This window comes from Monodelphis domestica, chromosome 7 (assembly GCF_027887165.1).
Source record: "Monodelphis domestica isolate mMonDom1 chromosome 7, mMonDom1.pri, whole genome shotgun sequence".
NCBI classification, from domain to species: domain Eukaryota; kingdom Metazoa; phylum Chordata; class Mammalia; order Didelphimorphia; family Didelphidae; genus Monodelphis; species Monodelphis domestica.
The window spans coordinates 73,133,113-73,159,110 of NC_077233.1; positions in this window are offsets into that span (position 1 = coordinate 73,133,113).

The window sequence follows — 25,998 nt, forward strand, 5'->3', positions numbered from 1 at the left end:
GAGAGAGAGAGGGGAAGGTGAAACCAAACAGATAGATGTTCTGCTCTTATAATTGGATCCCTGACCTAGGGATAATTTCTTTTTTTTTTTTTTAAATATATTTTATTTGATCATTTCCAAGCATTATTCGTTAAAGACATAGATCATTTTCTTTTCCTCCCCCCACCCCCATAGCCGACGCGTAAGTCCACTGGGCATTAGATGTTTTCTTGATTTGAACCCATTGCTTTGTTGTTAGTATTTGCATTAGAGTGTTCATTTAAAGTCTATCCTCTGTCATGTCCCCTCAACCTCTGTATTCAGGCAGTTGCTTTTTCTCGGTGTTTCCACTCCCATAGTTTATCCTTTGCTTATGAATGGTGTTTTTTTTTCTCCTGGATCCCTGAAAGTTGTTCAGGGACATTACACCGCCCCTAATGTAGAAGTCCATTACGTTCGATTATACCACAGTGTATTAGTCTCTGTGTACAATGTTCTCCTGGTTCTGCTCCTCTCGCTCTGCATCACTTCCTGGAGGTTGTTCCAGTCTCCATGGAACTTCTCCACTTTATTATTCCTTTGAGCACAATAGTATTCCATCACCAACATATACCACAGTTTGTTCAGCCATTCCCCAATTGATGGGCATCCCCTCGTTTTCCAGTTTTGGGCCACCACAAAGAGCGCAGCTATGAATATTTTTGTACAAGTCTTTGTGTCCATTATCTCTTTGGGGTACAGACCCAGCAGTGCTATGGCTGGGTCAAAGGGTAGATATTCTTTTGTCGCCCTTTGGGCATAGTTCCAAATTGCCCTCCAGAATGGTTGGATCAGTTCACAGCTCCACCAGCAATGAATTAATGTCCCTACTTTGCCACATCCCCTCCAGCATTCATTACTTTCCTTTGCTGTTATGTTAGCCAATCTGCTAGGTGTGAGGTGATACCTCAGAGTTGTTTTGATTTGCATCTCTCTGATTATAAGAGATGTAGAACACTTCTTCATGTGCTTGTTAATAGTTTTGATTTCTTTATCTGAGAACTGCCTATCCATTTCCCTTGCCCATTTATCAATTGGAGAATGGCTTGATTTTTTGTACAATTGATTTAGCTCATTATAAATATGAGTAATTAAACCTTTGTCAGAGGTTTCTATGAAGATTTTTTCCCAATTTGTTGTTTTCCTTCTGATTTTAGTTTTATTGGTTTTGTTTGTACAAAAGCTTTTTAGTTTGATGTAGTCAAAATTATTTATTTTACATTTTGTGATTCTTTCTATATCTTGCTTGGTTTTAAAGCCTTTCCCCTCCCAAAGGTCTGACATGTATACTATTCTGTGTTTACCCAATTTACTTATGGTTTCCTTCTTTATGTTTAAGTCACTCACCCATTTTGAATTTATCTTGGTGTAGGGTGTGAGGTGTTGATCTATTCCTAGTCTCTCCCACACTGTCTTCCAATTTTCCCAGCAGTTTTTATCGAATAGTGGATTTTTGTCCCAAAAGCTGGGATCTTTGGGTTTATCGTATACTGTCTTGCTGAGGTCGCTTTCCCCCAGTCTATTCCACTGATCTTCCTTTCTGTTTCTTAGCCAGTACCAAATTGTTTTGATGACTGCTGCTTTGTAATATAGTTTGAGGTCTGGGACTGCAAGGCCCCCATCATATGTGTTTTTTTTCATTATTTCCCTGGATATCCTTGATCTTTTGTTCTTCCAAATAAACTTTGTTATGGTTTTTTCTAAATCAGTGAAGAAGTATTTTGGTAGTTCAATGGGTATGGCACTAAATAGATAAATAAGTTTGGGTAGGATGGTCATTTTTATTATATTGGCTCGTCCTATCCATGAGCAGTTAATGTTTTTCCAATTGTTCAAGTCTAGTTTTAGTTGTGTGGCGAGTGTTTTGTAGTTGTGTTCATATAGTTCCTGTGTTTGTCTTGGGAGATAGATTCCTAGGTATTTTATTTTGTCTAAGGTGATTTTGAATGGGATTTCTCTTTCTAGTTCTTGCTGCTGAGCTGTGTTGGAGATATATAGAAAAGCTGATGATTTATGTGGGTTTATTTTGTATCCTGCAACTTTGCTAAAGTTGTTGATTATTTCAATTAGCTTTTTGGTTGAATCTCTAGGATTCTTTAAGTAGACCATCATGTCATCCGCAAAGAGTGATAACTTGGTCTCCTCCTTGCCTATTCTGATGCCTTCAATTTCTTTATCTTCTCTAATTGCTACTGCTAGTGTTTCTAGTACAATGTCAAATAGTAGAGGTGATAATGGGCATCCTTGTTTCACTCCTGATCTTATTGGGAATGCATCTAGTTTATCCCCATTGCAGATGATATTAGCTATTGGTTTTAGATATATACTGTTTATTATTTTTAGGAATGACCCTTCTATTCCTATGCTTTCTAGTGTTTTTAATAGGAATGGGTGTTGTATTTTATCAAAGGCTTTTTCTGCATCTATTGAGATAATCATGTGGTTCTTGCTAGTTTGCTTGTTGATGTGGTCAATTATGTGGATGGTTTTCCTAATGTTGAACCAGCCCTGCATCCCTGGTATGAATCCTACTTGATCATGGTGAATGATCCTTCTGATCACTTGCTGGAGTCTTTTTGCTAGTATCCTATTTAAAATTTTTGCATCTATATTCATTAGGGAGATTGGTCTATAGTTTTCTTTCTCTGTTTTTGACCTGCCTGGTTTTGGAATCAGTACCATGTTTGTGTCGTAAAAGGAGTTTGGTAGAACTCCCTCTTTGCTTATTATGTCAAATAGTTTGTATAGTATTGGGGTTAACTGTTCTCTGAATGTTTGATAGAATTCACAGGTGAATCCATCAGGCCCTGGGGATTTTTTCTTAGGAAGTTCTTTGATGGCTTGATGGATTTCAATTTCTGATATGGGATTATTTAAGAATTCTATTTCCTCTTCTGTTAGTCTAGGCAGTTTGTATTTTTGTATATATTCATCCATTTCTCCTAAATTGGTGTATTTATTGCCATATAATTGGGCAAAGTAATTTCTAATGATTGCCTTAATTTCCTCCTCATTGGAGGTGCTGTCCCCCTTTTCATCTTTAATGCTGTGAATTTGCTTTTCTTCCTTCCTTTTTTTAATTAGATTGACCAGTACTTTGTCTATTTTGTTTGTTTTTTCAAAGTACCAGCTTCTTGTCTTATTTATTAAATCAATAGTTCTATCACTTTCGATTTTATTAATTTCTCCCTTAATTTTTAGGATTTCTAATTTGGTTTTCTGCTGGGGGTTTTTAATTTGATCGCTTTCGAGTTTTTTCAATTGCATTTCCAATTGATTGATCTCTGCTCTCCCTTGTTTGTTAATATGAGCTTTCAGGGATATGAATTTGCCTCTGATTACCGCTTTGGCTGCATCCCAAAAGGTTTGAAAGGATGTTTCGCCATTGTCATTTTCCTTGATGAAATTATTAATTGTTTCTATGATTTCTTCTTTAGCTAAACGGTTTTGGAGTATCATATTGTTTAATTTCCAATTGGTTTTAGATTTGGTTTTCCATGTACCATTACTAATCATTATTTTTATTGCCTTGTGATCTGAGAAGGCTGCATTCATTATTTCTGCTTTTTTGCATTTGTGTGCTATGTTTCTGTGACCTAATGTATGGTCAATTTTTGTGAATGTGCCATGTGGTGCTGAGAAGAAGGTGTATTCCTTTTTATCCCTATTTATTTTTCTCCATATGTCTATTAATTCTAATTTTTCTAAGATTTCATTCACTTCTTTTACCTCTTTCTTATTTATTTTTTGATTTGATTTATCTAAATTTGATAATGGTTGGTTTAAGTCTCCCACTAGTATGGTTTTATTGTCTATTTCTTCCTTCAATTCTCCTAGTTTCTCCATTAGAAATTTGGGTGCTATATTATTTGGTGCATACATGTTGATTAATGATATTTCCTCATTGTCTAGAGTCCCTTTTAACAAAATATAATTACCTTCCCTATCCCTTTTGATCAGGTCTATTTTTGCATTGGCTTTATCAGATATCATGATTACCACTCCTGCCTTCTTTCTATCAGTTGAGGCCCAGAAGGTCTTACTCCATCCTTTAATTCTGACCTTGTGGGTGTCAACCCGCCTCATGTGTGTTTCTTGAAGACAACATATGGTAGGGTTTTGGATTCTAATCCATTCAGCTATTCGTCTACGTTTTATGGGTGAGTTCATCCCATTCACGTTCAAAGTTATGATTGTCATTTGTGGACTCCCTGGCATTTTGATTGCCTTCCCTAATTCTAACCTTTTCTTCTTTGGCTCTACCTTTTAGTCCAGTGATTTCCTTTGAATCAGTGCCCCTTGTCCCCTCCCTTGATGTTTCCCTTTTTAGTCCCTCCCTTTTTGTTCCCTCCCCCTCCCCCCTCTCTTTCCCTCCCTTTTTGTTCTCCCTCTCCCCCTCCCCCCCTTGGTTTTCCCTTCTCCTTACCCTTGTTGGGTAAGATAGAATTCAAGATCCCAATGGATCTGGATGTTTTTCCCTCTCAGGGTTGATTTCCCTGAGATTGAGGTTTAAGTAACCCCCCCCCCCTCTCTTCCTCTCCTTCTTATAGGAGTTTTCTTCCCCTCCCCTTCCCCTGTGAATCTTTGTGTGAGAACCATTATTCTATTTGGTCTTTCTTTGCCCCCTATTTATACATTACGTTTTCCCCACATATTAGTATACATAGGTTGATATAAATGTAGTCCTTATAGAAGAGAGTTTGAGTAAAAGAAGATAACATTTTTCCCCTTTCCTTAATATTTACCTTTTCAGGTATTCCTTGCTCTTTGATTTTCGGTATCAAACTTTCCACAGAGCTCTGGTCTTTTCTTTGCAAAAAGTTGGAAGTCTTCTATTTTGTTGAATGCCCATACTTTCCCTTGGAAGTAGATAGTCAGTTTTGCTGGGTAGCTGATTCTTGGTTGGAGACCCAGCTCTCTTGCCTTTCTGAAGATCATGTTCCATGCCTTACGATCATTCAGCGTAGAACTTGCAAGGTCTTGTGTGACCCTGATTGGCATTCCTTTATATCTAAATTGTCTTTTTCTGACTTCCTGTAGGATTTTTTCTTTTGTTTGATAGCTTTGGAATTTGGCAATTACATTCCTGGGAGTTGTCTTTTGGGGGTTTAGTGTAGAAGGTGTTCTGTGAGCTCTGTCAGTGGCTGTATTGCCCCCTTGTTCTAGAATCTCTGGGCAATTTTCTTTGATTATATCTTGTATCACCATGTCCAGTTTGGTGTTTATTTCTGGCTTTTCTGGGAGTCCAATTATTCTTAAATTTTCTCTTCTCCCCCTGTTTTCCAGATCTATCACCTTGTCGGTGAGATATTTTATGTTCTCTTCTAATTTCTTGGTGTTTTGGCTTTGCTTTATTAGTTCTTGCTTTAAAGCCTGGTTTTCTTTTACAGTTTGGTCAAACTGGTTTTGTAGATGCGTGAATTTCTTTTGCATCATTTCCCACTTTTCCTCCCAGAGGGCTTCCATCTTTTTGGTCCTTTCTGATTCAAATTCTTCATGTGTTTGTGGAGAGTTTCTATTTCCTTTGGAAGATTTTGGAGAATTTTCTTGTATATCTTCTTCTATCTGCTCTGTATTTTGTATTTTGGCTCCATAGAATGTGTCCAGAGTCGCCCCTTTCTTCTTATTTTTCTTGGTATTTTGGGGCTTCTGTGCTTCTGTGGAGTTTGTCATGTCTGAACGTGGAGGATTGGCTTTTCTTGTCTTTGTCTGGTGATCAGAGGCTTTAGTCCTGGGCAGATGTTGGTTCTATGAGCGTTCCCTGGGTTAAACTGAATATGCCTCACTGGAACTGGAATGGAAGGGTCGGACCACGAGGCCACACTCTCCCCCTGGCTCGATTTCCGGAAGTTGCCTTCAGAATCCCTGGCTGTGAGGCTGTTTCGTCGGCCTGCGGGGGGATGGGCTGCCGCTTCCCCAAGCTCCGAGAGCACAGACTTTCACTGAGACTTGGATAGCAGGATCCAGCCCGTGAGGCTGTCTTGCCCGCCCTGAGGGTTGCTGTTGTTTTGACCAGCTCTCTGCAGCGGAGGCCCCAGGCAGTAACTTTCACCCGGACCGACCGGCTCTTTGACCAACCGGCTCTTTGCAGCGGAAGCCCCAGGCAGTAACTTTCACCCGGACTGGGACTTGGGTAGAAGACCCTGAGGGTTGTTGTTCCTCAGACCCTGCTCTCTGAGCCCGGCGCGGCTGCCGCTTCCGGGAGCCTTGGACTCTGCACTCCTACCCCTGAGGTCCGAGGGATCTCGGGTTCTGGCTTTTAAGGGGAGCCGTACCTTTTGAACCGGGTCCAGGTCCAGGAGGAGGGTTCCCAGGGTCTGTGCTGTTGATCGTTTTGAATTTCGGCGCCTTAGGAGCTTCTAGTTTGAGATCGGTCGGGAAGGGTTTTCCGGAGATCTGAACTTCAGCTTTCTCTAAGCCACCATCTTAACCGGAAGTCTTAAAAAGCCTAGGGATAATTTCTAAAATAAATGTATGTGGTATTGGTAAATCACAAATGATTCTGGAATTTCTCTGCAAATTTACCCTGAAGCAATTCCTGTATGGCCTTGTCTTAGTCCTTCAGATGGCCTAGGTCCAGGAGATGATCCAGCCCTTATTTATATTTACTTTGGAGCTACTCAATTCAGCATTTGTGTTTTTAATTGCCAAAATATGTAAGAACAACTGAGTAATCAGCCTTTGTTTGAGGATATAGAAATTTGTTTCTGGACTGGTGATGAGCAGAATTTCTCTGAGCTGTAATGGGTGAGACTTGTCATTTAAGGAAAAAGAAGGCTTCTGGGATCTAAAGGTGACAAAGTACAGATAATGTTCTGGGATGGTTATGGAGGCATTTCAAGGCTCACTTTGGACTGGACCTTTTCTGACCATCTAGACTGCTACTCCTTCAGTGACACAATGATGGCATGAGCCAGTGACAGCTTTGGCCTATGTGGCACTATGTGTCCCTTGGGACATGAGGAAATGTTTTCCCTGTCTGCCTTCTCTTTAGTGACAAGTTCCCATAATCAGCACATAATGCAAATTGCAGAAATAAAAGTTTCCATTTCCCCAAACTACCTATTAGTTTAATAATGGAAAATTATCAAATTGTTAGGGAACATACTTTGAGAACTAGGTAGTGTTATTAATAAATGGCTTGTATGTGTAGCCTTGGTTTTCCGAGATTAAAGTTTGGATTTTGTGCTTGGAAAAGAAATAATCAAAGATTTCTGGATTTTCTTCAGGGTCTAGGGTAAAGAAATTTAATTTTGAAATCTTGTTACTCAGGTGGTTATTGCTGCTATGTAAATGTGGGCTTTGCAAAGGAATATTCTTTAACAGAAACATCACATGTCGATTCTGCAAATGAAACTTAGGAATCAACTCCTGTCAGAGGAAGATTTCTGGAGATGATGTCTGTTGGCTCCAAAGTCAAAATGTTAATGGTTAATATCAATTTCTATTGTACTAATTCTCTGTCTATATCTGTTGCTCTAGTTTTTGCCCCAGTCCTGGTTTCTGCTTTAGAGACTGAGTCTCCCCCTTGTGAGCTGTCTGCTGGTCAAGGGTACCAGTCACTGGAGGTCCTTCAGGTCTCCCAGCCTTCAGGACCTAAGCACTCACTGCAGAAGCCCCTGCAGACCCTGTGCCTCCATCCCCCTTATCCTAAGAATGCTATGCCCCTTATCAGCTATGAAGAAGTTACAGCAGACTGGAACCTTTGCCCCTTCTCCCTTAGATATTTGGAAGAGGGGATGGCATGGGACATTATACCCCCATAGTGTAGAAGTTTTTTTCAGGCAGACTATAGGCAGGAAAATTCTTTTGCTCTCCCTATACAGCCTTACCTGACACCAAGACAAAGGTTTGACCCTGTTACTAGTAGAGGGAGAATTGAAATGGGACAATGAAGCCTCCTGGGATTGGGCTGGAGGGATCTTGCTGGCTATTACAGGGGCTGGTTGGTGGCATACACAGAGAACTGATGTTGGTTAAAGAGCATTTTATATACTTGTCTATCAGTAGGGCCCACTTCCTGCAACATGCCTGGTAAATTTTTCTGTAGAGCCTGGAGGTGGGAGCCCCAGGGAGCCAGACAAGCCAGGAGGTCCCGCTGCAGAGAAGGAGGTTGGGGGTTTCCCTCATAGACCTCTCAGTGGCTCATGAGGTCAGGAGAATAATATACAGGAAACTAGGGCACCCTGATGAAGCTTGTTTTACAGGACAAAACTTCTTGGCCCCAAAGGGGGATGCATTGGCAGCGCAACTATTGCTCTGCCTCTGAGCCTCTCCCCTTCTCCCTGTGAGGCTCAAGATCTCCAGCTGATCCCCCAGAGGCCTGGTATTGGCCCCTGCTTAATAAATTGACTTATGTCCTATGTCCATGTGCTCCTAGAGGCAGTCAAATGTTTGGCCTTGCAGTCTCACCACCCTCCAGTGCTCACAGAAGGTGAGTCAAGGGTTTGACTCACCCACACAAAAGAAAAGGAGCGATTAAAGTGAGTTAAACTAAGTCATTGACCAGAAAAATCTGTTTTTCCCTGGGAAAGTAGAAATCAGAACTGAGCTTTCCTGTGAAGGCCAGTCAGCTCAGAATAGCCAGAATCCATGAGAAAATAACTCCCTTCGTGCTGGCAGCTAGTATAAGCTATACCAGGAATACCCTATACCCAACACCACTGACCAGTATAGCTTCTAGACGATAAGGCTGCTTGTTCCATCAAAGTTATGTCTCTTAATGAACATGTTTCATCTCCTAGTAGTATATCTTTCAGGTCTCCCCAACAGTGGTAAATATAAATACTTGCTTTTAGGTTTCTTGGGAAGAATAGCTTCATGAACAGCTAGAAAGTATTATCCTTGTTAAACTATGACTGGATTATTATATTCATTTCAGAGAGAAAGAAACAGACAGACAGACAGACAGAGACAGAGACAGAGAGATAGAGACAGAGAGAGACAGATTTTGATTGATTTGATTGGATCACCCTATACTTATGCATATTTATATATATATGCATATATAAGTTTTTATATGTATGCACAGACATACAAATAATTTGATGTAAACTTATGTGTATATGTATATATATGCACACATTTTGTCTACTTATCCTAAATAAAATCTAGAGCTCTTTATTTGACTCTATACCTTGAATAATAACATATCTTTCACATATATGGAAATGTCAAAAAGTTGTCATATTTCTAGGAATTAATTAGACCTAGAAATTAGACTAAATTTTAAATCAAGACATTGAAAATAGGTGAAAATGAAGATGATGGAGAGGTCAGTCTTTGAAAAGAAATGGTGTGAAATAAAATGGATTGTCCATGTAGTGAATTGATTATCTTGGTAAAGAAAAAGCTTTTTTTTCCTGTGAGACATGGGTGAAGGAGGAGACAGGCAGAAGGCATGAGATGAGGAAGCAGAATTTCCAACACTGAAAATGTGTTCTTTCCCTGCAATTTCTGATTAGTGAGATCCTCCTAAGAATTCCATTTTAAGAAAATTCACAGGTCAATTGTGTCTTCCCTCTTTTCTAGCCTGTGTTCCTGATTTGTCATAGATTTTCTGTCCTATATTCCTGTATGAACATCTTATCCTACCCTCTTTCATTGTGCTTTTTTATATGTTGTCTTCTCCTGTTATGAAGAATGCTCCTTAAGGGAAGATGCTGTCTTTCTTTCTATTGTCTTTCTTTCTATTTACCAAATAAAATATTCCTAAAGCTCTTACCCCAGTCCCTGGCACATAGAAGTTGGTATAAAAATTCTTATTGTTTATTGACCTCTCATGTTCTGTATTTGTGTGCTGAGCATTTACCATAGTACCTGTCATGTAATGAATGTAAAATAAAAACTTGTTTACCTGACTTGAGTTAGAAATATAGTTCTTGGGCTGTTTATGGAAAATCTAGTTTTATGAGCAGTCAGTGTTGTGGGACTGGAGTCCAAGAGAAAAACTAGGAATGCATATATAGATCCATCAGAGGAGAATTGTGCTTGTGGCCATACTATCAAAATGGGCATTGATTGGGTAATGTCTTTAAAAAAAGGGACTGTTGCCATCTACATGGTCTCCAAAGTTTGGCCTTTGTTGTTTGAATACTCTAGGATATCCAGACTCCTGACAACTGTTAATTCATGAACCATAATTTACATAATTTACCAAGTTTTAAATGGGGGAATGATTTTCAAGCCATTTTCTAGAAGTTCCCATTGTGTGAATTCCAGTGAGTTTTTACTTGGTTCTGATACTTATATAGCAAAAAATCATAAAGAGTTCCAAGACTCATAGTCAAGAGGTTTCTCAGTAAATTCAAGAAATTCAGTCAGAATCTCCAATTCTCCAAAACACTTATACCAAGAATATTTCCTAAGTGCTAATTGCAAATGAGATTACAGTCTGTAAATTGTAATGCTTCTAATTTAAACCTGGACTAACTGAACAGTGTGAAATTAATTAAGCAGACCAGCTTTTGCACATTAATCACCAAACTTTTAACTTCCCAGAAGGCATTGGAATTAAAATACATTTCAGGGAATTACATAACTTTATCTTCTTTAGTGCATAAGGTTTTGTTTCTCTATTGTTCCTATTGCTCTCTCTATTCATTAATGTTATAGAAAATCAGGAGGCAAAATATTTCCTCAGCATTCCCAATTCTGTGGTCACACAAGGAACACATGTATGTTAAAATTATAAAGTACAAGATGGTGACAAGAATGTTAAGAATCACCCTTACAGTCAAAAGACTTGGGTATAAATAGCAATTATGATCATCGTGATCATATAACATGAAGTTATATAAAGCACCTAGAAAACAAATGAACTGTATGTTATAAGGTTATTAGGCAGTAAAACAGGTTGGGCTAAGTAATTAGGATTAAGTTCCTTGCCCAGGTTTACACAGCTAGGAAGTGTGTGAGGACAAATTTGAACCCAGAACCTCCTATCCCTAGGCCTGGTTCTCTATCCATTTGAGCCACCAACTGCCTACATTATTGCTACTTTTACAGGATGGTTCTCATCTTTCAATAGGGTTCAAAAAAATAAATATGGTACCAGAAAAATCCACTAATGTATTATAATTTTATATTGATTTTTCTGGAGTTATAAATAGGATAGAGAGATTTAAAAAAATTTGTACTTATATTTGAATAAAAGCATGAGGATATAAACTCATCCTCTGTCAGTTTACTGAAAGCATCCACAATTCTACTGTAGAAGCAGAAAAAAATAAATAAGAGGAATAGAGTGCAAGATATGGAATCATCTTTGAGAGTTCAGATATGATCTCAGATACTTATTAGCTGTGTGACCCTTTGCAAATCATATAACTCTACTTCAATTTCTTCATTTATAAATTAGCTGGAGAAGAAAATGGCAAATCATTCCTTTTCATTGCCAAGAAAAACCCAAATGGAGTCATGATGAGATGGTCATGAAAGAAATGACTTAACAAAAACAGTAACACTATGTTTCCATGAATTGTTTAATAATAATCATCATATATTGTATTATAAATTATCAGCAATAATTTTTATTATATCATCATAATCATTAAAATAATATTTTGAACTGAGATGATGAGTATTTGATATAATGATGTTAATTATCAACATTTCCCTGATGTTTTATCAATCAATATATGTGATATATATGTGATTATTCCCAACAGTTCACTCTGTGATAATGAAATGTCTACAATAGAATTTATTATTTTTTCCTCCAGGTTATTTTGAAATCTATATTTGTAACATGAAGATTTGTCATCTGTCAGTCCATGAAAGACAGCAAGATTTTACTGAATGATTCTACACATCAGGTCATATTTTGCTAGGTGTTTATTAGGTGACAATCTTTTACAGCCTGTGCCAATGCAATGCACAATTCTTGTCATTATCTTCCATATTATACATTTGTGTCTCGTTTGCTTATGATAAGGATAAATCTTCTGTAAATTGGTATAGTAATGATTGGTACTCAATCGACATCTATATTACTATGTTTATATGCATAATGTTTAGTACTTCTTTGTAGTCATTTTATTGGCTAAATTTACATAAATAAATAAATAAATAAAAAGGGACTTTTGAATTCATTCTTGGATTTTAATGATTTCAGTAATTCCATTCAGACACAAACCCCTTTCAGTTAGATTAATTTAATGTTGCTTATGTGATATTCATAGTTTTCCCTATTATGTGAGGTAATTTTTCTTTTCCTGAGCAAAGCAAAGATAGCAGTGTAGATGCAGCAATCTAGTTGAACTTTCCCAACATTCCCTTCCAAATAATTTTAAAATAACACCTCAAATCAAATTCTGATGTGACAGAGCCAACAAAAGTCAGGGTGAGACTTTTGTCCATCCTGTGATAACTTAGGAGATTGTCAGAAGAGATCTGTGGCACCGTGGTAGTGGTCAGCCCAGAGAACATGCTGTGCCAGCCCCAGCTGTGGGCCTTGGAATTAACCTTGATAGCAGTGACAGCAGAAGCTTTAGGAGCTGTCACTGAAGCGAAAGTAAGAATATCAGATAAGAGATTATAGATCACTTTTCAGTGATACTGGGTTCAACATTTGGTGCTATTTTTTATTTCTATTGTGGTCACAGTATAAAGGTGAAAAGGGGTTGTTGGTGGTCAGTCCCAAGGGACCAATGACCTCGGTGGCCATTTCAAAGCAGAAAGAAGCATTAGCATTTGCTTTTCCAGGAGATCAGGGGACCTGGTCACTTTCCTAGGGCTGAAAGGAGCACTAACACTTGCAGTTAAAGGTGAGCAAGAACTCTCCCTGAAGTAGACCAGGAAAGCAGTGATCACACCTTTCCTTTAGAATCTAACACCCATTTCAAAGATCCCCAGAATTGGCTATGAAAACAGAAACACAAAAAAGTCTGATGCTTTGGAGAGTGTCTTCCTACCTTCAGCTAAACTGAGTTCTTCTATAACGTATAGTTCAAAGTCAAGAAATAAGTTGGAAAAATGGGCAAAAATAGTATAAGAAATTGACCATGAAAATAGACAACAATGCCAGGGAACAGAAAAAGTAATTTGACATAAGCCTGACAAGAATTCTTGGAAGAGTTAAAGAAAGAGATGAGTGGTAGGGTAACAATGAGGAAAATAAGACAAGAAAGTTATGAAAAAATATAATACTAAATATAATACTCTTTTCCTAAGGTAAAAGAGTCACAAAAATATTTAAGAAAATAACACTTTAAAAACAGAATAACCAAATGATAAAAACATTACAAAAATTTCCTGAAGATTTCTTTTAAAAAGCAGAATTTGATAATCAGAATAAAAAAGCACAAAAGCTCACTGAAAGAAATGAGTCCTTAAAAATTAAAAGTGGACAAGGAGAAGGTAATGATTCCAAGACACATCAAGAAACAATAAAATAAAGTTAAAAGGAGGGGAAAAAGTAAATGTGAAATATAATAAAAACAACTGACCTCAAAAATTGATTGGAGATAGTTAAATTATGAATAATTGGACTGCCTAAAAGCCATGATTTTTTTCAAAAAGTCTAAATATTCTATTTTAATAAATTATTGGTTAGATGGTTCAATGGATTGAGACACTTCCTAGCTGTTTGACCCTGGGCAAGTCATTTAACATCCATTGCCTAACTCTTAATGCTCTTTTGCCTTAGAACCAATACAGAATATTGATTCTAAGATGGAAGTTAAGGATTTTTTAAAAGAATACATTAAAGAAAACTACCCTGATATTTTAGATCAATCTTTTAAAAAATGAATAAATACATCAATCATATCCTGAGAGATATGCCAAAAAACTTCTTAGGAATATTATAGTTAAATTTTAGTACAACCATTTCAAAATTAAAATATCTCAGGAACCTAGAAACAACTCATATCATGGAGATAATGTCAGGATCATACAAGATTTAGCATATACCCCTAAAGGAGTGGAGATCTTGGAATATGTTATTCAGGAAGGCAAAGTAGAGTATAATTGTTCAGGGGGGAAAAATGGATTTTTAATGAAATAGAGGTCGTTTAGTCATTCCTGATGAAAAGAAGGGAAATAAATACAACCCCTGACTTCCAAAGAGAAAACCCAAGAGAAACATGAAAAAGTAAACATGAAAGAGTAATCATAAAGGACTCAATAACATTAACTGTTTTCATTTTCTGTAGAGGGAGATGATACACCTAACTCCAAAGAACTTTATTATGACTAGTGCATTTAGGAGGAATTTCCATAGGTAGAGAAGATGAGTGTTAGTTATTTTGGGATGATCCACCCCCCCAAAAAAAAGGGGGGAGAGGAGGTAAGAAAGAGAAATGATTTGGTAGATAAGGGTAGAGAAAGGAAGGAAGGAGGGAAATTATTTCCTTTTAAAAAGGACACATAGAAGGACTTTTACAGTGGAGGAAAAAATTAAGAAGTGGAATAGAACAATGTTTGACCCTCATTCTTATCACAATTAGTTCAAAGATTATGAGCTCTGCAGCTATTTGCTGCCTCATTGATCTGGCTACCCTCCAGCTTCTCTGTAGCCTCACTTCATGTGAAAAAAGTGCTCTGTTGTTGCAGGGTCCCTTGCAGGCCGTCCTTCTCATCACTGGCAGGAGTCCTGTGGGGGAGCACTCTATGAGGATGGTCTTATTGCCTTTAGAGACTTTTTGAGGAGTTTGGTGTCAAGCTTCATGGTAACCTGTGTGTCAGTGAAGCTGTAGAAACCCTTTCTGTACCACACAGAGGAAAGATCTGAAAATTTAGAAAGCTGGAGATATGGACCTTGATGGTATTAATTTTTTTATGGGTTGGACCTGAATATATTTAATTGGTGGTTGCCAGGGATTTAATTTCTAAATCCCAAAATGAATTACTGAAATAAAATGTAATTTATGGTAGTTTATTTTTACAATAGAGGAAGATATTAAGAAAGAGAAAAAAGAAAAGAAAAGGAGAGAGAGAGAGAGAGAGAGAGAGAGAGAGAGAGAGAGAGAGAGAGAGAGAGAGAGAGAGAGAGAGAGAGAGAGAGAGAGAGAGAGAGAGAGAGAGAGAGAGAGAGGGAGGGAGGGAGGGAGAACCAGCAAGCGAGTTCTGGCTTCCTCTGAACCAGGTAGTAATTCTAAGCCACAACCAGGGGAAAGGAGTTTCAAGATGATGGGCCTTTCTCAGAGATTCACACCTCCAGAAAGGACAAGGAAACTAAATCAGCCTTTCACTCACCATGGTGACCATCTAAAAGGAAACAGTCTGAGGCATCCTACACAGGCCCCTTCAAGTGTCCAGTTCCACAGCCAAGCTTCTTCACTCCAAGTCTGAGTGTCTGTTTTCCAGTCTCTCCTCCAAGTAACTCTTCTTTATTCTTGATTGATTCTTGTGTGCCTCCATTTCCTCTATTTAAAGATCGTTTTCTTTTGTGTCACTTCCCCTAAATTTTTACTCTACCAATCACAGCAATGCTCCTCTCCAGGACTGCCCACTCTTTCACACATGGGTCACAGACCTCCCACTCAATGCATGGCATGGGTGTTCACACCTTCTTGTGGTTAGTTGACACTTTTTTGTAGTTAGTTCACACCTTCTTGTGGTTAAAATGGGTATATCTATTTTAAATACTGAGTTAACACTTTGGGGGATTAAAATCTAAAATATAGATAGGCGATTACAATTTTATCCTCACTCTCAAGGAAGAGTTAAGTACCCTCATTGTTACAATCAGGAGAGAGCCAAATCCAATCTTCACAGTAGACAGATGGACTTTGAGAATTTTAATCATTATCTTCACTAAGGAAACTGAGATTTGGATGAAAAAAATAATGGATGCATTGATGCTCAGGAATGCTTGCAGTCCCTGCTGTATCTAAGCCTTGAGATCTCTGAACAACAAGCTGAAAAAATCCTTAAGTAGACACAGATGGACCTTTTCGGGGTTCTGGTCCCTTATGCAGATAAAAAACTGCAACCATGACAATTGACTAGAATAACTGAAAAGATCACCATCTTTTATAGCTGGATGAAGATATTCCTGAGATGACTCTATCCTGGAAATAGTCAGTTTGTTTCATATGAGAGATAAGCTCTGGTAGATGGGGATGTGATGGATATATCTCATAACTGGAGGAGGACAGGAGGAGTAGGACTATATCCATGACCTGCATACCCCTCTTGGGCAGCCTGAAGGTATTTGTGCTGAACCTTTAACTGACATGTCAGTCTTTCTGTCATAGACCTCATCATAGACACCTGAGAAAAACTTACTTGTTCCTTTCAAAACCTCATTCAGAGACCAAAGGGTGAGAATTATACATGGGGAGCTCAAATAAGAAGAGAAGTGCTACCCATCAAACCTAATGAAAATTAGAAGCTTGGGAATGTGGCTTCTTTCCACCATATTGCATTAAGCAACTAATGTTTTGTTTCCAGTGGATCTTAATCCTCTGATTTGCTAACAGTTCCCCCCACCCCTTTTTAGTCTTTGCTCTCTTCCTTTCTTCTATTTTTGTTCTTCAAACACACTAGTGTCAGATAGTCAGTGTTCCCAGGTCATACTTATTTATTACGTGTGCTCGCATGATGAGAAGGCACTTATCTTTGAACTTCACACATAGCATTTTCCAATGTATTGTAGAGTAAAATCTGCTATGATTCCTAAAGGAAAGAAAGTGATCAATTTGTATATTCACTTAAAGTAGACTACCTTCCATGAAGTTCAGTTAACGAACAATGAAATAGTACTCTGCATGTTTGGATGCAGGACAAGTGTGGGTAAAGCTAATACTTTATCTGTCTTAACAGTCCCACATCATAATACATGACTATACAGAATAATAGTGTCCAGCCTTTAGTCCTGAAGGGCTTCTCCTCCCTAATTAACAGTGCAAGGAGCCCTGAACTGACTTCCAGGTAGCAGCTAAGTCAAATGTCCACTCAGAGCTTAAGCCACTCTCCCTGTGTAGGAGTCAGTCTGTATTTTCAGACTGGGAAGGAACCTCCTTGGCATATTTCTCTTCCCTGATGATATTTAAAGATTTAAATTCTTGTGAATTTAGAGTTAAGGGTTTAGTTCATTAGAATGAGAAATAGATGTGCACATTTTTACTTTGCTTCTGTTATAAAGTGAAAGGAGGAAGGGTGAAGATATTATTTCTCTGACATCATCAAGGTCTGTTTCGTGGAAGGTTTCTAATCTAAGGAATTTTTGTACAACTCCTAATTGGGGCACAGAGGGAACAGCCTCACATTATACTGGAACCATGTATCATTCTGCTTGAATGCCACTTATTTTGTATTTATTTGGTCAGTTTTGTTCTAATCATTTTATTGATATATTTCATTATTAGCCTGTCTCTTTTATTTTTTAAAATTTATCTTCATAGTTGATCATACTTTCTTAGCACTGTGCAATAGTAAGAAAGGAATGGGTAGGACCATAGATATGATAATGGGCTCCTGTCATCATGAAGCCTGTGCTGCCTGTCTTACATATACAATACCAATGAGGAGAAATTTCCTTCTAGGATGAAGTCTTAGGATTCTGAATGAGAGAAATAAAATTATAGTGAGTTAGAGACCTTCCTTTGGTGGGATGAAGTTCAGTGATTTCCAAATTGGAAATAGAAATGATTTCTAAGAATTGGGAATTAAAAAAAATAATTATTTCCATTTGAATCAAGTAACTCTCCAGAATCATATGGGGGAGGAAAGAGCCTTCTAGTAAGGGAAGACTTGGTTGGCTATATGGGAATGGTTTGGCAGCTTGTCAAAAAGTGAAATACATTCAGACTTACATATTCCACTTCCTGTAACCAGAAAACCATCTACTTTTTAGAACCTTGGATCTTTCTGTTGCTTTTTCTCCCCCTTCTTGAAATAGTGATTATAAATCATTTGACTAGATAGTTGTACTTTCATTCCACAAGTATGGCCTAATGGGAAAAACATAAAATGCAGAGATCAATGCAAATTAGTCTTTTTAGTTATAATTGGAATTTGTCCAAAGGCAAAATTAAGCAACACAACATAGGAGTATTCACTTAGAATAGACTTATAATAAAGTTAGAAATAGAAAGTTAGTATAGAAATCTCCCTTACCCAGCAGGGAAAGGGGTGGGGAGATTAGGGTAATCAGAAGCAAAAATAGACTTTTGAGGAGGAGTAACAGGAGAGAGAGAGAGAGACAGAGACAGAGACAGAGACAGAGACAGAGTCAGAGACAGACAGAAATAGAGAGATGAGATTCATGAAAAACAGGAGGTAGGAGGGAAATACATAGTAATCATAACTGTGAGTGTGAATAGGATAAACTCACCTCTAAAAAGGAAGCATATATTAGAAAGGATTAGAAACCAGAACCCAATAATAAGTTGTTTACAAGAACACACTTGGAAAATGAAAGACCCATACATATACTTAACTATGAGGTGAAGCAGAAGGTATGTTGCTTCAATTGAAGTAAGAAAGGAGGCAGGGGGAACAATCATGACTTCAAACAAAACAAAAACAAGACCTAATTAAAAGAGATAAGCAGGGAAACAACATTTTGATTAGAAGTACTAAAGACAGTAAAGTAATGTCAAACATTTTTACAGCACATTTCTCTAAAAAAGACCTCATTTCTGAAATATATAATGAATTGAGTCAAATTTAAAAAAATAAGAGCTATACTCCAATTTACGAAAGGTCAAAGGTTTTGAACAGTTTTCAGAAGAAGAAATCAAATTTATCTATACTCCTGAAGACTGCTCTAATTATTATTAATTAAAACAAATGTAAGGATAACCTCATACCTATAAGAAACTGAAGCATTGTTTTCTCCATTGTTTTTCCTCTTTTTTGGTGACTTGGCTAACATGGAAATATATTTTACATCATTTCACATGTATAATTGATAGGATATGGCTTGTTTTTTCAGGGGTTAGAAGGGCTAGAGAGATCATTTGAACTGCAAGATTAAAAAAGAATATATAAAATAATTAAAATAATATTTTAAATGTGTTTTTGCTCCAAAGTATTTCTGAATATTTTTTTAAAAATTATTCATCTTGTGTATTAAGAATGCCTATCCATCATCTCCAATTGATCACAGGGTATTGTTTCAGTCTTGATGCTTGCTTTATCATTTGTATTAACTGATCATTCTTTCAGTACCTAATTAAAAGTCTTGGTAGTTCATGTGGGATATTCCCTTATATGTAATGAGAATCAGTTCCTCCCAGGATTATGAACTTTCTGCTCCTTGGAGCCAGCCAATTAGCAACCCTGAACTAGGGGTTATGGGTCCAGGTCAGAGAGACTTTGATTGGTTCCTGAGATGTGGTAGACCAGCACAGAGAGAAAGAACTTGATATCAAGAAGGAGGACTATAAAAATGATTGGCATTAACTCAACTTTTTGCCATAGAACTGAACTTAAAATTCATAAAGATGTGTATTTTGAGGCATGATCAAAAGATGAATTTATTTTACTGAAAAATATATATGTGTATACATATAATATATGGGAATATATGCATTGATGTCTATATATTTGTGCATCCTTCAGAAAAAATATGAGCCAAAAAGATCAACCCAAAATGAAGAAACATCAGTATTTTTTTTTAGTTTTTAAAACATTATTTTATTTGGTCATTTTCATACATTGTTTATTGGAAACAGATCATTTTCTTTTCCTCCCCCCAACCCCCTGCCACCCCTTCCCTAGCCAACGCAGGATCCTTCTGGGTATCACATGTGTCCTTGCTCTGAAACCATTTCCTTGTTGTTGGTATTTGCATTAGGGTGCTCATTTCATGTCCCCTCAACCTCTGTAGTCAAGCAGTTGCTTTTCCTCGGTGTTTTTACTCCCTCAGTTTGTCCTCTGCTTAAGGATAGTTTTTTTTGTTTGTTTGTTTGCTTTTGTTTTTTTCTCATAGATCACTGCAGGTTGTTCAGGGACATTGTAAAGCCATTACTGGAGAAGTCCATTACGTTCTCTTGTACCACAATGTATCAGTCTCTGTGTACAATGTTTTCCTGGTTCTGCTTCTCTCACTCTGCATCACTTCCTGGAGGTTGTTCCAGTCTCCATGGAATTCCTCCACTTTATTATTCCTTAGAGCACAATAGTATTCCAATACCAACATCACCAACATATACCACAATTTGTTCAGCCATTCTCCAATTGAAGGGCATCCCCTCATTTTCCAATTTTTGGCCAACACAAAGAGTGCAGCTTTGAATATTCTTGTACAAGTCTTTTTCCTTATCTCTTTGGGGTACAAACCCAGCAGTGCTGGATCAAAGGGCAGACAGTCTTTTATCGCCCTTTGGGCATAGTTCCAAATTACCCTCCAGAATGTTTGGATCAATTCACAACTCTACCAGTAATGCATTAATGTCCCTACTTTGCCACATCTCCTCCATCATTCATTACTTTCCTTTGCTGTCATATTGAACAATCTGCTAGGTGTGAGGTGATACCTCAAAGTTGTTTTGATTTGCATCTCTGATTATAGTAGATGTAGAATATTTTTTCATGTGCTTATTAATAGTTTTGATTTCTTTAACTGAAAATTGCCTGTTCATGTCCCTTGCCCATTTTTCAATTGGAGAATGGCTTGATTTTTTCTACAACTGTTTTAGCTCTTTATAGATTTGAGTAATTAGACCTTTGTCAGAGGTTTTTGTTATGAAGATTGTTTCCCAATTTGTTTCTTTCCTTCTAATTTTAGTTACATTGGTTTTGTTTGTACAAAACCTTTTTAATTTGATGTAGTCAAAATTATTTATTTTGCATTTTGTGACTCTTTCTAAGTCTTGCTTGGTTTTAAAATCTTTCCCTTCCCAAAGGTCTGACATGTATACTATTCTGTGTACACCTAATTTACTTATAGTTTCCTTCTTTATATTCAAGTCATTCACCCATTTTGAGTTTATATTGGTGTAGGGTGTGAGGTGTTGATCCAAACCTAATCTCTCCCACACTGTCTTCTAATTTTCCCAGCAGTTTTTATCAAATACTGGATTTTTGTCCCAAAAGCTGGGGTCTTTGGGTTTGTCAAAGACTGTCTTACTGAGGTCATTTATCCCAAGTCTATTCCACTGATCCTCCTTTCTGTCTCTTAGCCAGTAGCAAATTGTTTTGATGACTGCTGCTTTGTAATATAGTTTGAGATCTGGGACTACAAGGCCACCTTCCTTTGTATTTTTTTTCCATTATTTCCTTGGATATCCTTGACCCTTTGTTCTTCCAAATGAACTTTGTTATGGTTTTCTCTAATTCAGTAAAATAGTTTTTTTTTGGTAGTTCAATGGGTATGGCACTAAATAGATATAAGTTTGGGTAGGATGGTCATTTTTATTATGTTAGCTCATCCCACCCATGAGCAATCAATGTTTTTCCAATTGTTTAGATCTAGTTTTAATTGTGTGGAAAATGTTTTGTAGTTGTGTTCATATAGTTCCTGTGTTTGTCTCGGCAGATAGATTCCTAAGTATTTTATATTGTCTCAGGTGACTTTAAATGGAATTTCTCTTTCTAATTCTTGCTACTGCACTGGGTTGGAGATATATAGAAATGCTGATGACTTATGTGGGTTTATTTTGTATCCTGCAACATCAGTATTTCTTACAAAATTACAATATAGAACAATGGTTAAGAGACTTAAAAGACTTCAGCCGTTATAAAGTCCAACCCTTTCTTTTCCAGATCAGGAAAGTAAGGCTCAAAAAGATAAACTTAACTTTTTGAAAGTGATCCAGGTAGTAAGAGACTTTGCTACAATTTGAACTCAGGTCTCCTGACTCCAAATCTGGTGCTCTTTTCTGAATATGTTGTCAATGGCAATGTAACTGTAGTAGTTGCTGGCTGTTTTTGTTATTTACTCTTTGTTTGTTTTAATTTACTCTTCCATCAATTTATATTTTGGTCCGGGATAGAATTTTCCCTACTTTACTTTTCATTATCCATAATTCATTTTTCCTTTGAAATGTAGAAATTCTGTTTTATATTGGTCTTTAGGAAGTACGCCTGTCCAAGCTGACTTATATGTTTTTTCTATAGTTCACTCAAGCATAAAACACACTGCATATCTAAAATTTTTCAAAATGCTATTTGAAATAAAGAGCATGTTTATTGTAATTTGATCTTAGTGTTATTTTTGTGGCTTGTCAGAAATGAGAACTAATCATTTTAAAAGTCCAACATGTTTAAAATGGTTTCTTAAAAAACTCTCATTGTTGCCATCAAAAAGAATAGACTCTGATTGAAAAATGATCATTTCCCCAACTTTTAATCACATTTAAACCACTTTTCAAAAAATATATGGTTACTCTTTCTTGATTATAGCCACTCAACTTTCCATTTTGCATTCAACAAACTCTAGTATAAACAATTTAAACCATAGCATATGTGCTTTTTTGTTTCAACAATAATTTGTAAATATTTCTGCCTTTGTGTAAGCTTCCTATAAAAGCATGCTTTCTTCCTCAATAAGATCATACACGCAAGGAAGAAAGAATTATTTCTTTTGAAATTTTCCTTAAGCATCTGCCATGGTGCTTTATAAATTTTTATTTGGAATAAACAGTAAGTAAACTAATTTCCATAGTGGTTAGAAAAGGGAGTGAGTAAAAGTGGATAATGGAAGTGGAAAACTACTTTTTCAAGCTTAGGAAATGATCTTGGATAAATAATGATAGATATTCTTTTTTTTTTTTCTGCTAGACATTAGTTGATATTGTTTCTAGGTAATTTAGTTGTCTTATTTAGAGGCTAGTGCCAGGATTAGTTTCCAGGAGGCACTTTTAAAACCTTGTTAACTCAGTCAGTCAATTTATTAAGCACCAGCAATGTGCCAGGCACTCTGCTAAATTCTGAGTATACAAGGAAAAGCAAAAAATAGTTCCTACCCTTAAGGAGTTCACAATGTATTGGTATGGGGATGTGGGGAGGGTGAAACAGCATGCAAACAAGTATGTACAATAAAAGATATATAAAGGATAAATAGGAAATAAATGACAGAAAGACCTAGAATTTAAAGGGATCAGGAAAGGCTTCCTATGGAAGGTCAGATTATAGTTGGGACTTGAAGAAAATAAATAGAAGTTAGGGAATGTCTTGTTCAGGGGAATGTAAGGCATCCCATATTGCTGGATCAAGTTTGTGTGCATGTGTGGGTGGTGGGGAGAAGAGAGAAAGCATAAAAAGACTGTAAAAGGTGGAGGGTAATTTAGGAATGATTTTAAATGAACTAGATTTTTTTTATTCTTGAGGGAATAAGAAACCACAGGAATTTCTTGAATAGGGAATAGGGATTGGCATATTCTTTAGGATACTCTGCTTTTTAGGTAAATAATGACGATGTCTGAATGAAGGCTAGATAGATTATAGGGGGAGAGACTGGAGGCAGGCAGAACTAAGAGCAAGTCAGCATGAGGTGTGTAGGGTTTGGAAAGGGGAGACCTTTGGAATTCTACAGTTGATGGAAAGGAGCTCCTGACATTGTGGAGAGCAAAGGATTGTGGGGAGAGAACCCTTGACTGAGGGAGATTCTGGAGAGCCTGAGGTTATCAGTCCCAGAACTGAAAGCTGATCATTTCAGTTTCTGAGTGGCTGAGGGATCTCCCAAAGCCACGAGAAAGCCCAGATTTCCTGCCTTTAGTTCCTGAATCTGTATTCCCCAAGAAATCCATTCTACTGTTTCTTCCACCTGCCAACAAGATCCCTGTTGGTGAGGAGGGGCTGGAAAGTACTCACACAAAACCTGAGTGCAGTCCTCTTGCTTCTTCTTGGTCTCACTTAAATTAAACTAAATCAGTTCAGAGGAGGTTAAGATATAATAGCTTAGAGATCATTAAGAGAGCCGCAGTCAGTTGGGAAAGGGCAGAGGCTTTTGTGGTTCGGGCACTGGCCCCTTGAATCCAGCTGCTGTAGATTTAGTTTGACAGGGCTACCATTTTCCTTCAACCTTGGTTCTACCCCCTCATTTCAAATAACTCTAACCCTTTTCCTTGTAAAAAGAAGGAAAACCCCTCATTTTATACAGGTGTTAAGAGTCTGCACCAGGGTGGTTACAATATCAGAGGAAAGAGGGGGCTGTATGCAAGAGATATTGAAAGGTGAATTTGGCAGGTTTTCCAACAGATCGGATAGAGGGGTAAAGGGCTGAGAAATAGTGATGAGTTGAAAATAACAACTAGGCTTTGAGCCTAAAGAATTTGGGGGCTGGTGGTACCTTCAAGAGTAATAGAGAATGGGACAGCTAGGTGGCTCAGTGGATAGAGAAGGAAGCCTAGAGTGGGTAAGTTCTGAGTTCAAATTTGGCCTCTGATATTTCCTAGTGTGTGACACTGGGCAAGTCATTTATCCCCAACTGCCTAACCCTTACTGTTCTTCTGTCTTTGAATTTATAATTAGTATCAATTCTAAGACAGAAGATTAGGACTTAAATAAAGAGGGGAATAAAGAAATTTGGAAAGATGGATGTTTTAAGAGAAAAGGTAATGAATTTTGTTTTGGAGATAATGATTTTAAATTATATTGGACATCTTAAATTTCAAGATGTCTAAAGGGCAGTTGGAGATAGGAGCCTGGAATTCAGCAGAACTGTTATGGCTGGATAAGTATAGCAGAAAATCATCAGCATAGAGAAAATAATTAAATCCATGGGAACTGATAAGATCACCAAGTGAAATCCACTCTGACCTAGATAAGCATCCAGCAAAGTCTAGAAAAACATTTTGAGCCAAGGTCATTGGATATGGCAATTAAGAGATAATTGGACATTTTGGAGAAAGCAATTTCAGTTGAATGATGAAGTCATCTGAACTCAGATTGGAGAGAATTAAGAAGGAAGTAAGAATAAAGAATATGAAAGCATCTATCACAGATAGCCTTCTCAAGGAGTTTAGCTACAAAGGGCAAAAGAAATTCAGGTTGATAACTTTGATGGAAGAAGGGAATGAGGGTTTCTAAGGATGGGGGGGAGATATGGCCTTATTTGTTGGCAGTAGGGAAGCAGCCATTAGACAGAGAATGATGGAAGATAAGTGATAAAATGGGGATGATGGAAGGGGGCAATCTCCTAGAGAGAGTTTGGAATGAGATTGCTTGTCTTGGTAGAGAAGTTTGTCTTGTCAGGGAGTAGGGCCACCTCCTGTGTGAGACATGAGTGAGGGAGGCAATTATAGCAGAAAGAATCTGAGTGACATGAGATAAAGAGGAAAGATAAGACAGATCTCTTGTGTATAGCCTCTTTTTTCAGTAAAATACGTGCAAAGTTTTCATGTGAAAGATTTAGGGGAAGCAGAAGTAGGAGGGATGAAAAGGTTAGGAAGAGCTGCTATAAAGAGGGTAATAGAAACTTTATAAGAAAAAGTAGATGTAGGATTACCCAGAAGCACTAAAGGTCCCATTGAGGTTAAGTAACATAAATTTATAGTAGATACAGTTATAATGGTGGCATTGTTTTCTCTACCTTTATTCAACATTGCATGTATGGGGTAGAGAATGATGGAAATGATGCTAGTCTTCATAAATGCAGAAAAGTAAGAAACAGAAGTCATGTGTACATGTAAGTACATGCATGTGTAATGAGAGTATGGATTAGTAGTGCATAGGTAGACAATCCTGGAATCAGAAAAACTCAAGCTCAAGTCTGATCTTTGACATATACTAGATTTCTGACTATGGGTCATGCAGTCCACCTCTCACTTCATTAAACTCTATAAAAGTGTAAGTGAGAAGTTAAATATCTAATTGAACATAGTTGGGAAATTATAGGTCTTCTATATAAAAATATTGTATATAGTATTAGAAGGATAATTACTTACATGATTTGTTAATAAAGGGTGAAACCATAAACAAATTAGAGGAGCATACAATAATTAACTGTCACATACATGGATAAGAGAAGAATTTTTATCTAAATAATATAGAAAGAACATTATGAGGTGTAAAATAGATAATTTTGTCTATATTAAACAATAATAAACTGTGGATGACTTTACTATTATAAGCAATGTAAGA